Genomic DNA, 14,556 nt, shown 5'->3' with positions numbered 1-14,556 from the left:
ACACCAAATTTCTCAACCTAGGGACCAAAATCTCATTCTACTACTTTTGGCACATTTTTAATAAGTTTATGGACTCTAACCAGTTCTAAATGACCTACCTAGACTATCCTTAGCAACCAAATGGACACCTAGTATCCAAAATAGATTGTCACTACTCCACTTCCTCTAAACTAGTTAAAACAAGTGTAAATTACTTCAATTCACAACCATTCACTCTCACAACATATTCCTACAATTTAAAACATCCAACCACATAATTAACATCATTCCAAACGGACCCAAACTCCCAACACATCATTCCATGCTCAAAACAGTCAAAACTACACATTTTCCATCTACTTTTAACATCAATTCAGTACAATCAACTCAATAATCATACAATTACCAAACATGCAAAGCAAATTATGAATCAAATACATTCTAGCTTCCCTTATCTTAGTCTTAACAACTCAAGATCCTCTAAACGCTCAACTGATTACTTACGGTACAAGAAACTTCTAGAAAACCTACAATTTACCGATTGATGATTGAAGAACAACCTTAGAATCACCAACAAAATAATAATTTAAGAAGAGGAACACTTGATTCACGCAAAACAAAACTGTTTTACATAATCAAAACCCTAAAGGACGAAGAAAAAGGGGTTTACCACCTACTTGCTTGATTCAACAAATTGATCGGTCAATTTGGTAGCCCTCGACGCCAGAATTGCCTAGACATTTCCTGATCGTTGAACAAATGAATGAGGAGTAAAAAATTATAGAGAGAAGTGAGAGAACTCAAGGAAGATAGTATTTGAGAGATAAAAAAATATTTAGATAATGAATCGAGCTTTAGAAATTTCTATTTATATTATAAGATTATTTTAAAATAAAATGCTCGCTTTATTATTTTAATATATTTATCTATTCTAATGCTCTATTTTCTATGCTCTTACAATACTCAAATTATATAATTTTATTATATATATGAAATTTCAAATTCACATTAGTCTCCAACCCGTTATTAATTGTTAGTAATAATATTCACATATACATAAAAGATTAAATATTCATATATTCACTTTATGATTTTTAACAAATTATTGTTGTATCCCTCTCTCATACCACATCTAAAAATAGAATAATACTTATAATTTTCTTATTCAATGAAGAATAAAGAACAAAAGGAAAATATAAGAAGAGAGAGGTGTACTATGTAATAAAGGAACTTCTTTTCTTTAAACCTTTTTGGTTGTCCTTTGTCAAACTCAGTGCCCTACACCATCTGGCTCTTGTCCGTGGTTCGTCCTACAAAGATCATGACCTCTCTCAAGCTGCTTTCATTCATTTTTATTCGTACGTATTTACTTTCATATACGAACCTCAACTTTTAAGTATTTTTATGGTTCAAATTCCACTTTGGCAAAAAATAAAAAATAAAAAAGTAAAGTCATCCCAATACCATATGCTTCACGAAAAATACAAATACTTTGCTTATAAATTTTGTACAGCACATGGCTGATATATCCTAAATGATACATCTGCTTTGGAATCCCAAGTTCATCTTTTTATCAAATAGGTATATTTTTGTATGCAAATTTAGATATTTTTGTATGCAAATTTAGATATTTTTGTATTCAGGAATTAGCATAATTACAGACAAAACTATTGTCGAAAAAAGAATTTCCAGTACAATGAATTTTAGCAGCTAATTTTACTTATAAATTTCAAAAATTTCGTTGATACATCCATACATTTTTATCGATATATGGATGCCAACGTTTTTATTTTTGGATAATTATGACCGTTTAATAGTAAAATCTATGAATAATATTAAGTTTTAAAAAAAATAAAAATCTATCAATAATATTAAGTTAAAAAAAATTCAATAATCTATTGGTAAAATAAGTGTTATATTTTTTGCTAAATATAATAAAATATAAGTCTCATAAATAGATTTAAAGATAATTGAAAATGATAAGAATTGAAGAACAAGAGAAAAAAAAGAATAAAACAAAATCCTAATAATTAAACCAATTTTTAATAATTAAACAAAATCCTGATACTAAAAGACATTTTATCGAAGATTTTATTTTATTGATAATTTTATTTTATCAATAAAATTTGATTATTATTGATCAATTTTGTCATCGATAATTTCATAATAGCAGACAAATAAATTGACAAACATTGCTAAGATGGATTTTATTACAAAGTGCGTTTAAATCAAACTTTATCTTGTCTAGTAAATATTATTCTCATTTGTACACTATAAATTATTTTATTTCTTGATTAGGATGTCAAAAATATGGCTCTAATTAAAAAGTAATTAGTTATTTAAGTCTTAATCCAAGAATAATATATATTTGACAAGAGTGTTACTACAAGAAAAATGTTAATTTTCTATTGTCAAAAATTTGTATGTAATACAAAAAATTGGTATGTAAAATTGTATTATTTACATATTATTTATGGATAAAAATCTGTATGTAAAATAGTCGTAAATAATTACATATGTATTTATCCGTATGTAATTATATACAAATTTTTTTTATATGTAATTATATATGGATTTATCCATAAATAATATCCGTAGATTAATTTTGTAGATAATTATATACAGATAAATTCGTAGATATTTACATACGGATAAATCCATATGTAATTATCAATGGATAAATCCGTATGATGTAAGATCCGAGAAAATATTAGTAAATAAGGAATTAAATGATTTAAGTTTTGAATGTTATTGTTAGTAGTTTGTGTAAAGTTTAGGTGTTTCGTAGAATTATAATTACTATGTTAATTATTTCATGATATTATTAATAAAGTGCAACACACATGATTGATATGTTGGTAATTTGTTAATTTGTGTGTGTGTGATATTATCAATGTGATGTGTTAACTTATTAATGAAAATGTGGTTTTGGATTGAATGAGTATGAGTTCAATTCTAAAAAGAAAGTGAGTTAAGGTAAACTTGTGTTTTATTTGAATTTTAGGCCCAAGGGTAAAATGATCTTTTACCTTTATTAATTGGTGTAGAAATTAATATAGGGGAGGGGATGTAAAGGGTAAAAGAATAAAATCTAAATATGAAATTAAAAGATTATGTGAATCTTTGAGAGATTTGGTGGTTGATGGTATTTTAAAAAGTAGATAAAATAAAATAAGGGAGGAAATCTTGGTGGTTTCATAGATTAAGTAGGATATTTCATTTTAATAAAAAAAAGATAGAGATAGAATAGAAGAAGATAAAAATGAGAAGAGTAAAAGGAGGTCTTCATATTGCTACCCTAATTCTAAAAACGAAATTGAGAGAGATAAGGGAGAGAAAAGACGTTTTCTAGGAGAAAAGGGGAAGAGTTGTAGAAAACTTTAGTGCAAGGGAGGATTTGTGCTATTTTTGAAGTTAGATAAAGTCCTAGTATTGGCCAAGATATGGGGAAGCTTACCATTGTTTGTTTTCTTATTTTTTTGTATGATGCATAGGGTTTGATCTATATTATCTTGAAAGGTAATGTTGTTTTGATGCATGTGGATGTATGAGAATATGTTTTGCATGGTGATAGGGTTATATCATGTTTGTGTTGAGTTTCCCTATGAATGTATGTATGATTTTGTTGGGTTATCCCATAATAGGGTTTAATGCTAAGGGAAAACAAAGTTATGATAATTGGGGGTTTTATCATGCAAATATATGCTATAAAGATGGGATGATAATCATATGTAGAGTTTTTGGGTTGTTTGGGTTGAAATCTGCATGATGATGAGTTTTGGATGATTCAAGTGATGTAATGTATATATTAGGGTCTGTTCATAAGGGTATGTGAGGCTTGAACGCATGCATGATGTTTTGGGAGAGTTTCCCTCGTGATTTAAGGTTGTTACTTGTGTTTTTGTAGACTTGAAATATGTCCATCATATGTTTCGATTCGACAATAATTGATTATCATTAGTGATAATCCATTATCTATGCATTGGTTTTGAGTGTGGTTTCAGGAATAATCGATTATGTTGGATGATAATCGATTATCCCTTCTTGCGTGGTGATTTATAGTGTAGAACCATTGAGATAATTAATTACCTTAAGTAGTAATCGATTATCATAGGGTATTTTGTGTACATGTGTATGTTTTTACTAGAAAAGTGTGTTTTGATGAAGAATGGACGTAGACCAAGCCTAAGGAGCTGTAGAATGTGATGATAGTTAGATAATGGGATTAATGGTTATGTTTAGGTTCAGGTTTGACTTGTGGTTGAGTTTAGAGCATGAGTGAGTGTTGGGGTGTATCTGAGTATGTGATTGATAAGCATGAGAGTGGAGGATAGGTCTACTCGTTGTACTTAGTAAATCCTATTTTTTTATCTATGCATAGGTTTTGGTTGTTCGGGTATTGAACCTTCCTTGTGTGGGGGTGATGGTGGTTTCCTTGTTCTTGTGTGGCAGGAAGGTATGTTCCTTAGCTGGATTACACGACTACTCAAACATATCTATAGGGGAGGCTACATATTGAGGTGTAAGGACGACTATAGTCGGTGAGGTAGGGTACAAGATTTGGACTGATTCTTTCCATTATGGTGTTAATTATGATATTTGAGGAGGCTCATGGTGAGCAGGTGATGTCATAGATGTTTTTTATGGTTTGACAAGTGTATGAAATTGTATCGAGTAATAAACCGGTAAGACCAAATATCGTTTCCTAAGAGACTTGTGTGACACAAAATAATTGTATAATCACTTAACTAATTAAGACTAGAGAATAATTCCATTGAATGAAATTTAATGCAATAAAAGTAAATATGATGCCCTTAATGTAAAATTGATCTTTTGTAGCTAAAACATGAATGCATGAATGAAATTGATGATATGAGATGATGTTAGGGTTAAATTTCACCTACTTCACTTTCATGCATATTAGAACTCATCTTCTTCATTAAAATGCTAATGCCAACTTTCTAGATTACTTCAAACTCAATTCCTTGATGTAAAAAGCCTAGACTTGATTATTAGATATCAATCTATGAAAAACCCTAATAATCAATTCTGCATTAAGAAAAAAAGTTTATGACAATTAAAGGTCCTATCTCTATTTCTAGATGATATTTCCTTTAGGTAGATTACTCCAAGTCATGGTTCATAAGCTATTTTCTAATAACAAACAAAACCACTCGTCGAGTTATGAATGGCCAAAAGCATAACAAACATTAAGAACAGGAGAAAATGACTAACATTCAATGAAAGAAGCATAATATATTTAAAATGTGTTCAAACACATGAAGTTCAAAATTACATCTTTCCCCAACAATAAATGAATTTAGTTCTCCATTGTCATGGAGAACCTTGGCTAACAATGGAAGAATTTGGAAGAGATGGAAAGACCAAGAAGAGAAATGAGAGCTTTTACTGGCTCAATCTTGCTCCAACAAGCCGAAAAAAAGGGTTTCTACGCTTCAGCCGTCAAAAGATATGACCCCTCTCGCTCAAAAGCCTTTAAGTAGGTCAAGACTGCCACATCAGCAAGTGTCATGCTCAGGTCCCAAACAAGAGGGCGCCCAACGCAACTTAGGCTAAACTGGCTAGTGCTTAGTGCCCTAGCGGAGCACCTAGGCGTGACTGCGCGAAGAGTGTCGCTCAACGCCCGTGAAGGTGGCGCTCAGGCGTTCTTAATTGGTGAGTGGCGCTCAACGCCCCTAAAGGTGGCGCTCAAGCATGAATGTGGGGTGAACGGTGCTCAACGCCCCTTGAGTGGGCGCCCAGGTGTCCTTGTGCGACAAGTGCCCTTCAACGCCCCTGAGGAGGGTGCCCAAGCGTGGTTGCGCGACCTTTGGCCCTCAGCGGCCTAGAGGAGGGCACCCAAGCATGCTTGCGCCTTCTCCAGCCTTCTATTTCGGTGCTTTTGTTGTTTTTTGTGGGTTTTAACTCCCTGATAATTTGATCATTTTCCAAAACATACCAATAACCTACAAAATTGAGGGAATTAGTGATGAAAATCATTAAGTATAACCTCGACTAACTTATTCACAACATTTAGCTAAAAATGAGAATTTAAGCAAGCTTCAAGCTCAAAGAGAGTTGATTTGGTATCAAAATTGTATAACAGATAATGGTAAGATTTACCGTTATCAATGTTCAATAGGCGTGATAGACTCAAGAGAGGACGGGGAATAAAATTTGGGATTTCAATTAAGCTATTTTGTTTTACAAGTTAAGATAATATAATTAGTGTTATTTCCTTCGTTTATTATTCAAGATAATGTAATTGGATAAGGTTGTTTTGAACTTTTATGTTTCGAAAAAATTATGAACGATTAAAAGTTAGGGTTTTTTTCATTCATTTTCGTGCTACGAATGGCCTAATTATATCATGAACTTAGCCTTGAGGCCAATCCACCTGCAAAGGATGGCCGAATGACCTACCTATGAACTCGACCGAATGACCAACACATGTGCAAGCCACACAACTTGAACTAAACCAAACTCTTGAGACTCTCGAAAGGCATATTAAGTGCATGACCCATTAAGGCCATTTAAAGCTCTTCATTATGAAGCAACCCAAACCTACACCTAATTGGGTCATATTTACATACTATAACTAAATCTCAAGAGTTTGGCATGTTGGTTATTATTTATCCTTCTATTGTTATTAGTCTATTATTATACTCTTAGGTAAGTATTATTTTAAAATAGACACAGGCTCACGACCCATATTGATTCTATATATATAGCGTAACCCTCAAGGGATACTCATTTCATACTTGATACTTGATAATTACTCTCATATAATATATCATAACTCTCTTACAGACTATAGTTAAGATCAAATACGGATGCCCTCTTCAAATAGAAGGAACAACCAAAACACCATTACCAAGTCCACTATCTAGTTAAGATCAAAGATTACTTTGTAAATAAACATACAATTTATGAGTTAATAATTAATACTTTATTGCATCATTTGAGTAATTGAACGAAAGGAGTCATTTTGATTATACAAATATGAAACTATATAATTAATATATTTTAATGTTAGATTAAACACACATTAAATTTTAAAATAATATTATGTTATTTTAAAAAATTAATATTTTACGCCATGTTTTATTATAACAACATATTGAGTCGTATTATTAGAAAGCTAATTTAATGTTTTATTCTATTGTATTTATGAAGTAGCCTAAAATTTAATGTTGTATTTGGCATCTCAAATGCAGATTCCTAATGTACTTTTCATTTGAATGACATGAGAATGAGATTAGAGAAGGCTTCCAAGATAAGGCCACGCACACGAGCGGATTACCATATGTAGATCTTTGATTACCCTACCACTTTTAAGGACCACCAATAATTAGTATTATAGCACATAAATGCAATGCATATACATACTATTTAATATAACAGTTTCCATCAGTCGTTAGCTTTTCACCATCAACTTTTTTGTTGGTTGAAAAACCATTTTGCTAGCTATGTTAATTGTAGGTGCATGCATGAATGAGTCATTATTGTATTTAACCATTAGCACGAACGATAGCTAGAGTCTAGACTCGACAACGTGGTGTCCTTTATGTGTACCCATAATCTTGAAGAAAAAATCGACAATGTCATCTTAAGTCTACTTCAAGGGACAGTGGTAAATGTATCAAGTATGTTCTTCTTGGAGTTTAGCTACTGTTTGCTGTGCCTGTTGACATGACAATCGTACTTAGAATATGATCATAATTAATAAAGAAGAAGATAATCAAATGCAAACAAAACAAAAGAAAAAAGAAGAAGAAGAAGAACCATAGATAGATTATGGATGCTAATGTTACTACATAAAGTGTCTAAGTGTTGCCATGGTTAATAAAGCGATGATGCTTTATACCACGTTTATCTAAGTATTGCCTTGAGAATGTATGGACTAAAGAAATAAAACATGGCCTAATCCTCTCCAAGCTTCTCTTTCATTGCTTTCTTTCTCTTTTTCCTTCTCTTTCCCTTCTATGCAATAATAGAAACCACCCTATATCTGGCATGGATCCAACACTCACGTGAACCCTATATGGGTTTACTCATGACCATGGACCCCATGTATTGCTTTTTCCAATTTGCACACTATCTACACCATGACATGATCATTGCACTTTGTTAATATACCTTTTATTTGTTCAAGCAAGATTTCTTTATTTTTTGTATATTTTGCATACCAATAAGTCGATGTACAAGACTCAATTTCTTTAAACAGTTCTTAAATTTAAGTATTGTTATTGTTGAATTTTCAAAATTAAACGGGTTTTTAGAGGAGATTAAGAGTATTAAGTGCTAGTGTTCATATTCATATTCAATGAACCTACTCCCTTCTCCTTCACTAAAAAAACTTGACTTACCAAATAATAATACTCTTAATCTCTAATCAAGGTTGGAACTCATAATCTCATGCACCAAGCAAATACATCAAACTAAACAAGCTATTACATTTATCTTTTGTATAACAATGCACAACATGTCATATAGTATATTCATACATGCCACACGATGATTTAATAAAAAAAATAAAACAATAAAAAATAAATTTTATGCACATAGTAGGAATTGAACCTATGACCACAAACACATAACAAGGATCCCTACACTTTGCTTTTGTTAAACATTATTTCTTAGTTTAATAAACCTACATGTCATACAATACCATACTTTCATAAATTTATTTTTCTTGGGTCTTACATAGTTGCTGCTTCATAAGTTATTTTCGCCTTTTACTTTTGTTGTGCATTCAATCTCAAGATCAAATAGCAAAACCTGTTTTTGTCTCTTCCTTTACATACACGGTCGCTCAAACAAAGGTGTGTTGAATCAATCTAATAGTAAAATAAAATATGTTAAAGTAACTATTTTTCACTCAATCTCAAGCTAGTGAAATAAGATGAGTGATTAGTTCATCCAACAACAAGAATAAACCAATTCACAAACATGTAATTGAAAGCAAGCATTCATAAATAAAATAATATTGAATACGAGAGAGTTTCAAAGTGGTTTACATCTCACTCCAACGCCAAGGAGATTTAGCTTCTCATAATGGATGGAAAGAAGTTAATATAAGGAACGAACTCCATCTCTTAGTCTTCTAATGACATTCTTTTAAAGTATAGAGGAAATAGAAGAGAAGAATCTTTAAAGTCTCTCTCTAAATTTGTTTAGAAAGTCTAGTAAAAAGTCTTCAAAAATAGGCTCTCTCTAAAACTGAGAGGAAATTATGATTTTATAGACAATGACATGTGACTTTAGCGTTGGATTTTTTTGGAAGTCCCACATCGACTAGAGATAAGGCCAATTCATAGTATATAAGTGGGTGCAAACCTCACCTTACAAGCCAGTTTTGTGGGGTTGAATTAGGCTTAAAGTCCACTTCTAACATGGTATTAGTTCACCTGCTATCGAGCCGCTATTGGACCACCCATTAATGTCTAGTTACACGCTTGAGATGTATATATCTCGGTGTGAGGGGAGGGGTAGTGTTTCTATGTTGGAGCTTCCACATATTACTTCTAGGTTAAGGATTCTCCATGGCTTTAGCCTCAGATCCTTCAGGATGATTGTGGCTTGTAGTTACGGATGACAAAAAAATTCGCGCCCGCGGATACTTGCGAGTAAAATCTATGACGGATAACTGGTACCCATGAGTATTTACTACCTACGGGTTGCAGGCAGTTGGTATTTTAATACGCGCTTATAAACGGGTCGGGTACGGGTATTATACTATCCGCAAAAAATAAATATTTAATTTATATTTTATTAGATTAAGTTTAATTAAAATTAAATTTTAGTTTATATTTTATTTTATTTATATTAAATTATATATATATATTTTTTATAATTTTATTTAAATTTTATTTTAAAAATATATAAAATGTATATTTTTGATATTTGTAGGTATTTATGAGTACCCGCAGGTTTTAAAATATATATGGGTTTTTTTGAAACGGTACTCGTGCGGGTAGCGGGCAGGTTACAGGTGGATTTTTCATTTTGTGGGTCGGATTGCAGACAAACACTATCCGTACTCGACACGACTCGTTGTCATCCTTTGTTACAACAATATGCCTACAATACTTCTAGCAAGTATTTTGGCCACTTACCCTTGGTTGATTCAATCTTCTCTTTAATTTAACTAGGATGATCTTGTTGGCGATGTTGGCTTGCCCATTACGTCAAGATTGTTTTATCGAGCAGGTTATATGTTTTATGTTAAGCCTGATGTAGAATTTTGCTAGTTTCGTGCCTATTAATTGGTGTTTGTTGTTAGTGATGACAATATCTAGCACTCCATATTGGAATACTATGTTTTTCTAAACGAAGCGTTGGATTTGTTGGGTCGTGATGGTGGCAAGGTACTTGGCCTCGATCCACTTAATAAGATAATCAATTATTGTCGAACCCAAGCTCATGCTTGACACACATCAAGTATTCAAAGCATACAAACATCACACTAAACCACGAGGAATCATACTTAACACATCATACATGCATTCAAGCCTCCCATACTCTTGTAAAGAGACCAAAATACCTACATTACATCATTTGAATCATTCAAAACCCATCATTATGCATATTACAACCCCAACATACTGCATACGATCGTCATACCACTCTTTACAACAAATATTTGCATGGTAAAAACCTCAAGCATCATAACTTAATTCCCCCTTAACATCAATACATACTATTATGGGATAACCTAACAAAACCACACATACTTTCATAACGAAAACCCAACACAAACATAAACCTTATCATCATGCATACACAAACCCTTGCTCAACAATGACAACAAATAATCATAACCATAATCATGTACACATGCATCAAAACTAATTATCTTTCAAGGTAATCAAGAATATATAACATATAACAAAACAAGCAAACAAAGGTAAACTTCCCCATACCTTGACCAATACTAGGACTCTATCTATACTCCAAAAGCACCACAAATCTTCCCTTGCACTAAGGTTTTGTGCAAAGCTTCCTCTTCTCTCTTAGAAAACGTCTCTCTCCTCTTATCTCTCTCTTCTTTTCGTTTTCAGACCTAGAGTAACAATATGCAACAACTTTTTCCTCTTATCCTTTTTATATCCTTATACTCTATCTCTATCTTTTTGGTTAAAATAAGATCTCTCACTTAATCTTTAAAACCACAAATATTTCCTTTCATATTTTCCCTCAACCACTTAATAAAATATCAACAACTACTAAATCTTTTAAAATCCACGTAACCTTTCTATTGTTCAGATTTTATTTTCCTTCTTTTATTTTCTACACACCTAACTTAATTTGTACACCATTTAATGAAGGTAAAAATACAATTTTGCTCCTAGGCCAAAAATATAATTAAAATCTAAGTTTCTCCTAAACATTTTCACCTAAGCATTGAACCCACATCCTTTTCAATCTAAACAATATTCCTAACAAACCAACACATCATATCAGTACTATCCCACACTCACAAATCACTAATTTAATAACATACCAATCACCAACATACATAATCCATATTACATCATCGCATCCAAATGCTACATTTTTGTTGTGTCTTATATTGGTAGATGGCATCTAACTTTGGTAGGCGGCCTTTAGCTCTAGTAGGCAGCATTAGGTAAACAACACTTGATAGGTGATACTTAACTCTGATAGGCGACACCTAGCTTTAGTAAGTGTTCCATTGATGACACTTAGAGTGTGTTAAGGTCAAAGGATAATCAAGATAATCGACCGTGTATAATAAAATGACAATCATCCAAGAAAAAAAGGTAAAGAGCCAACATCATCATCATCACAATAAAATATGATTTTCATTCTTGCCAACATTTTTCTTTTGTTCTTCATAAAACACATTCATAATTTATTTTGTTAGGAAAATAAAACATAATTTAATTTTTATTTTTCTTACATTTATCGATAAGTTCTATTTTTTTTATCATTTTACTCAAATTGTAATGAAAAAAATAATTAGAAACCAACCAAATTCTGCACATAGTTCTGTTGTCCAATATTTTAGGATGAAAAGAAGATAAAGAATTGGGAACCAACAAAATTGCAAGGTATAATGTCCAAAATTGAATGAGATGAATGGTAAGTGAATTAGTAACAATTTTATTTTCTAAAATATAAATTATTTAATTATATTATATTTTTAAATTAAAAATAATAATATAAACTTAATAACTAAATTAGCTAAATTTATATTCTTTTTAAAAAGTTATATGTATGTAATCAATATTATACCCATCATCAAGATAATATATCTAAATTTTGCATTTAATTTCATTAAGAAAATGATTTTTCAAATTTATTGATGTATGTCAACTTGCATGGATGCTCCTAAAATGGAGACAACATTTTTTTGACAACATTTGAACATTGATTACGTCAACAATCAATAATAATAATCATAAACATTATTGTAGAGTAATTTTTGACCAATCACAGATTGACACGTAATCAATATTCAAATGTTGTAAAAAAAATGTTGTCTAAATATCATTATCCCAATCAAAATCAATATTTAATCTCTAAGATAAAAGAAAACAATCTATTTTGATTATTTTAGAAGCCAATAATCAATGAGACCAATCCTTTATATATATATATATATATATATATATATATATATATATATATATATATATATATATATATATATATATATATATATATATATATATATATNTATATATATATATATATATATATATATATATATATATATATATATATATATATATATATATATATATATATATATATATATATATATATATTATACAAGATTATCTTGATGCAGTCTTGAGGAATCTAGGTGAGTCAATGTCAAATATGTCTCGAAACTAATTATTAGAAAAAGAAATATATTAAACATTGCAAACTCACATTATTGAAAACAAATATTCTAAATCTTCTTAATCAGTTGTTAATAGATGGTCACAACTGCTAGGATATGTGAATGAATTAAGAAATGAATGTCACTTTCACACTGAATACTACAAAAGATAGAAAAAAAAAAATCATACATGTTTCTCTTGGATGTGTGGTTGGTACAACCATGACCAAAATTTAAGGAACTCATGTAGTTCTTTTGCAATTAAAAGAAATTTAAATATTATTTCTTTCAGAAAAGAAAATTAGAGTGACCCCATGAGGTTTATATGAATTTTAGTATATTTGATTATTTTTATTTTGAGGGGAAAATCATAGTTCATAGTTATTGATGTATAATATTATTAAGATTTTAGTATAAAATGATATGTTTTTACCAACTAATAAAAATAAAAATATATAATTATAGAAAATTTAAAATAGAATATAAATGAATTGTGAACATTTTAATAATTTAAAGAAAAAAAAAACATGAACATAAAAACTAAAAATCCAACGCTATTAATACACCTATGCTAATATAATTTAAATATTTTTATCAATATTAAAATAAACATATATCCAATACTTAATGATACAAAGTTTTTTATTGTCCTTCTTTCTGTATATTAACTTTTTAAAACAATCTTATAATACTCTTCATATCTTTTAAAGTTCTCATTTCATTTTTTAGTTAAAACCTAAAATGAGATTAATAACAATGTGATATTAACAAAAGATAATGATACCTATACAACATTTTTTTGACAACATTTGAAATCGTTTACGTGTCATTCTATGATTGGTTCATGATGGTATTTATGATTATTATTATTGATTGTGAAATAATTTTGAACCAATCACAGAATGACAGGTAGACGATGTTCAAATATTATAAAAAAAAATATTATTCATTAACAAAATATTACCTTTTTGTATATTTTAAATGATTTATTTCAGTCTTTTAACTGGAACATTAAATAATGTAACATATATTTTAGAAACAGAACCACACGTGAGGCACTCGAAATAGTTGTTTTTATGTCTTGAGAACAAAGCCATGTGAGGTATATTAACCTGCCAGGACGTCGTAATGAACAAGCAGCCATCTTTTTCATGGTTGAGCATGTTGGTCTTTGCGAGATTTTGTGACTCTTGTCTAACCCTAAGTGATATTGGACAAACCACAAGTTCCCAAAATCCCTCAACTGAGCACACTTGTTGTATGTGTATTCGACAGTAGAATATAGAATGTAAAATGATCAAACACCATTAAAATTTTGTGACCTCCAACGTAAGTATGTGAAATGAATGTGATGTTGGATAAGGTTTTTATTTTTATGGTGGGAAAGGAAAGATAGAAAAGAAAGGGCTGTTCTCAAAATTTATGGAGATGATAAACCGAGAACTTCAAGCCTCCTTGCTGTGCGTGTGTTCCCTGTCAATGAAACAAGTTATTAATTGAAGTTAGAAGAATTTCGAGACCATGTTAAATTTTTTAGATGATTTCTATACTCGATAAATAAATATATTATTAAATATCAATTCCTTCGATTTGATTATTATTATATAACAAGTTTTTCCTATCACATGTAAACTTGTATATGTTAATTAAGTATAAGGTATAATATTTTTCTTAACTATTATTTATTCTCTTTTTCTTGAAAGGTTGGATTTTTGGAGAAA

Source organism: Vigna radiata, chromosome 11 (assembly GCF_000741045.1).
Source record: "Vigna radiata var. radiata cultivar VC1973A chromosome 11, Vradiata_ver6, whole genome shotgun sequence".
Taxonomy (NCBI): domain Eukaryota; kingdom Viridiplantae; phylum Streptophyta; class Magnoliopsida; order Fabales; family Fabaceae; genus Vigna; species Vigna radiata.
This window is presented reverse-complemented; position numbering follows the sequence as displayed.